General features: G+C 46.7%; 1 long non-coding RNA gene across 1 annotated transcript; it reads left to right on the forward strand.

The window, feature by feature from the left end:
• Positions 1-1,047: 1,047 nt before the first annotated feature.
• Positions 1,048-3,334, forward strand: LOC115639919. The gene is made up of 2 exons (XR_003997775.1): positions 1,048-1,835; positions 3,221-3,334. It is a non-coding gene; the product is annotated as an uncharacterized LOC115639919 (long non-coding RNA).
• Positions 3,335-4,520: the final 1,186 nt, after the last annotated feature.

The raw sequence follows: 4,520 nt of genomic DNA on the forward strand, positions 1-4,520 counted from the left end.
CCAGTCCTTGTTGTTGCCAACACTGATGGGCAGAATGGTTACACCGTAAACACATTTTTAGGATTTTCCCCCTCCCACAACATACATTTCAGCATTTTGCTGTAAATGGATGTCTTTTTTCACAAGAACACAAAAATTAGATTCTCACAAACCATTTTTTTTTAATTTAAAAGACATACAGCTCCTTGGAAAGAAACCAAGAGGCTCTATTAAAACTTTTAGCTCACTTAAGGGCCAGAGACCTTCTAACAGAAATGCAGATAGTCACAAAGCCCCTTTCAATAGATGGTTTTTTAATTTACATATTTAAATTTACATATAAAGTTGAAGTCCAAATCACACGGTCATGGTGCTGTTGGGCTGGGGCATCTATGACACAGCCCTCACAATCTTCAAAAAGCTTTTCCCTAAGACAGTGATTAAGAACAGGACAAACAGCAACGCATACAACAGCCCACATAAATTTTTACGCTCATGATGTGGCACTGGCTCAGCGAGTTCTGTGCCAAACCTTCTTCTAAACTCCTTATAACCTTCATCCTCGAAGTCCTCTTCAACAATTTTTAGCGGCGTTCAGCAAAAACAAGGCGGGCCCGGTTCATCTTTGCTACTTGATGCAACGTTGTCCAGGGCCTCCGGGTCCTCTAGAAAGGCATCATCAAGCTGTCTCAGACAAGAAACAAGTGTAAGTTCTCACTGCTTGTTTTTTAGATTTCACAACCCCAGGTTCCTAACCTCATTACACCTCATCATCAACTGTTGCTTCTTAATCATTCATTTACCTGAGTGACATTTTTTCTGTTCAGCTTGTCCGCCGGTAACTCCCCCAAGCAATGATCACCTTCCTCCTCCAGGGTGGCGGACAACGAGAGGCCACCATGCTCATCGGGGTGTCTCATGAATGGTTAGGCTTCAGGTTCAGGTTCTGGCATATCCATCAATGGCTGGGCCAAAGGAATCCCCTTGGCTGCTCCCTCCTCCTCTTCAGAACTGTTGCTGCTGTAGCAATTCTACACACAAGTCCAAAGGTCCGTGGGGCTAAAACAAAGTCTGAAGTTCTCAGGGGGGTGGTAAAGGAGTCCACGTTTCCTCTCAGCCTTTCCACAATTTCTGAAACACGTCTTCTTGGTAAGAGATGGCCTCCTCTGCCCAGCGCTGAGACTTATGGGGTGATGGTGCTGCACTTTGATTGGCAGAGGGCATTGGGAGGAGTTCTTAGAGGGGTCACACGACCCTCTTCTGGGTGGTCACACCATCCCAGAACCTGCCCTATTTTGGTCAAGTCTCCTTTCGGGGCAGTCCTCTGCAGCCGAAATCCATCGCGACTGGTAGAGGGCGGTGGGAGGAGTTCTTAGAGGGGTTGTACGAACCACTTCTGGATGGTCACCCTGTCCCAGAATTCCCCCCACTTGGTCTAATCTCCTCAGGGTGGTCTCTAGTGGCTGAAGCCCCTCCTGATTGGTAGAGGGCAGTAGGAGGAGTTCTTAGAGGGGTCACACACCCCAGAACTCCTCTTGATTGGTTCAATCTTCTCTCAGGGCGTTCCTATCAGGGCAAAACCTATCCTGATTGGTATAGTGGAAGGAGTTCTTAGAGGGGTCACGTGACACACCTTGCTTCTGGTCATGTGTCCGCCTTGATCCCGCAAGTCATACCCCCATGGGGTGGGGCTTCTGATGACCAGTGGGCAGGGCTTATTGGGTCAAGGGATGGGGTTAACTTTTGATTGACAGTAGGGCCTTTACACTCCTCGCTCCTGCTACCCAAAATCGGATCAAGACAGAGGCAACTATAATACTGGGCAGTAGTCGCTGTTGTCCTACTGCTCAGATGCTGTAAGTAAGAGAAGGATCAGGCCCTGTAAAGTAGCTTGTGTTGATTTTTATTACTCAAAGCATTTTTATTACACAGCAGGACATCTGGTCATTCTGATGGACGTGCAGCCTCTGGACAAGCTCCGTGATAAGCATGTGCATTGTACTGCTTGCTCGGGGGTCATTACTATAGTAACAGCCAAGTACTAGCCCAGATCCTCAAATACACCTGAGCTCTAGACTCGGCGTTGTTCTAAATTATGCTGTCTCGTAACATCCATTGCTGCACTGGAGATAGCTATAGCACAATGCACACCGTGTGTGCCATCTTCTGTTCCCAGCTCATACCCCATATACTTGGGTGGGAAGCTAGGAGTTGGTGACATACAGCCAGCTACACTGGCTGTACACTCTATATGCTGGTTCTCTGGGTGTTAGGGATTTGCGCATGCTGGGGAATTCCTAGCTGCCTCTTAGGGCAGCTTTATGGCTACTTTGCACTGCTCCACTGCAACATAGGGCAGCAAAAGGGTGACTTTACAACTAACCCCACCCCTATTGATGCACCTACCCGTGGTTGTTAGGCGTCTGAGTTTAGGTATCCGGGGTTGGAAAACCCACTCACCTGGCATCAAGTTGTCTGATGCCTTTAAACATCAGTCCCCTTGTTTTTCAAATATCTATTTGAAACACCACAATGCTGATAGAGATTTAAATGCCCTAATCAGGACCTCTGCAGGTGGCTATAATGGGTATTTAGGCTTCTACCTGCAGATTTCAGTGCTTAACTCTAGCCACCCAAGGCCCTTGTATTTGTCTTTCCCAAGCCTATGAGTTGCTGAATGTTCTCAAACTCCCACTGGTGTTATTGGGAGATAAGGATGCTCTGCCCTTCAGAGAAGGCGCTCAGCAGATATAACTCATCCTCCAAAGTTAGCTACTATGATCCTCCACCTCATAGCAAAAGGTCACTGAATGGTCAGGTTTCTAGTCTCCATCACCACCTCATTCTCCAGTTTACTGTCCCCCTGGTTCAGGGCCTGTGAGGATTCACCAGGCAGCAGTTAGCAGAGGAGGGCGAAACTCAGAGGGAGTCTGGGATGTTGTTGCTTATAGTTCTCAATGGGGAGACAACGTTCCTGTAACAGTTGACTATTGGAAGGGAATCAATAGAGACCCCTGTTGAAGTGACACATTCTGCTAATTCAAAAGTGACTCTATTAAGTAATATGGGTTCCCCTAATCTTGTAGTGTTTCCTGTTTTGGTGATTGTTTTCTCTACTGTATCCAGCAGCTTATCCCCGGTCCATGTTCTCATGTTGTTATTCCCTAGTATTCTCCACTCTGTTTATGTGTATTAAGGGGAACTGGACAAATCCTGATGACTCTTCACATTTCTTTTTCAGGTGCTGGCTGTGTATCACACAGACAAGGTCATATGTAAATAACCCAGCTGCAGATTTTGTATATACTATGTACACATTTCCTATTAAACTGTTTGAAGTATCTGTTTCAATTCAGAGGCTTGATCTCATTTTTCAGAGAAATTGGGGCTTCTTCAATGTCCACTGTAACCGTGATGTGGGGGCTTCCTCCCTTGTCCTTTCTCCATGGAGCTGGAAGACTTCAGCTCAATGCCTCTCTAGGGTCCCTAATCACTCTTCCGGGATCCCCACAAAGTTAGAGCTAATCCCTGTAGTTAGTGATGGGGGGTTGGTTCTTAGTCATATTCTCTTCTTTGTTTTTCTGGGAATTCAGTGTTGCTGATGAATTCTGGGTTGTAAGTGGAATGGACTGTGTTCTGGTGAGTTATCCTCCCTCCTGTCTAGCCTATTTCTGGGTCAGAAGGCTATCTGTGAACTGTGTCTGTTTACTTACAGACTTAGGATAGGTGCCCGTAATAGTGTGTGAGGGAAGGCATCTCTGCTTTTCTAAGCCAAGAATGCCTGTTTGTGTACTGCAAGACTTTATCCAAGAAGAACCACTGGATTCCCTAGCTTCCCCCACTGCACTACAAGGGAACGACTGTCATTGGGTATCTCTGATAGGGAATGTCCTGCTGTGCTCTCTGGTCTTGTGACGTCTTCATGTCGGGGACCAGGTCATTTTGTTAATAATTCACATTGGACTAGAGCTGGGTGAAGGCTGATGGGGCAGTTCACTGCAGGGCTCACCAGTTAAACTCCACAGTTCAGAGAATCCTAGAAATGCAGAGCTGAGAGGGTCCTAGAAATATCATCCCATCCAGCACTCTACTTAGACCGTCCCTAACAGCTCTGTGTCCAATAGGTTCTTTAAAACCTCCAATGACGGGGATTCCACAACCTCCCTTTGAAGCCTATTCCAGAACTTAACTACCTTTATAGTTAGAAAGTTTTTCCTAATATCTAACCTAAATCTCCCTTGCTGCAGATTTAGCTGATTCCTACTTCTCCTGCGTCCAGTGCACATGGAGAACAGTTGATCAGGAGGAAAATTTTCTCATGGAGCTGATATCTAGTCAAGCATAACACCACCGGTCTGTTAGCCAGCCTACCAATCTCCATAGAGCTCTGCCAGCCCTGGCTCTGCCTTGCACGGTAACACTAGCTGCACCGCAGCCCCCAAGCCCCTCTGAAAGTGTCCCCCAGTAGCATCAGGTTACTGTCACAGGACACTCACACAAATTACCGGGGAACAGAATCTAAACAGCTTGATTGGTACAGC

Source organism: Gopherus evgoodei, unplaced genomic scaffold, assembly GCF_007399415.2.
Source record: "Gopherus evgoodei ecotype Sinaloan lineage unplaced genomic scaffold, rGopEvg1_v1.p scaffold_151_arrow_ctg1, whole genome shotgun sequence".
NCBI lineage: Eukaryota > Metazoa > Chordata > Testudines > Testudinidae > Gopherus > Gopherus evgoodei.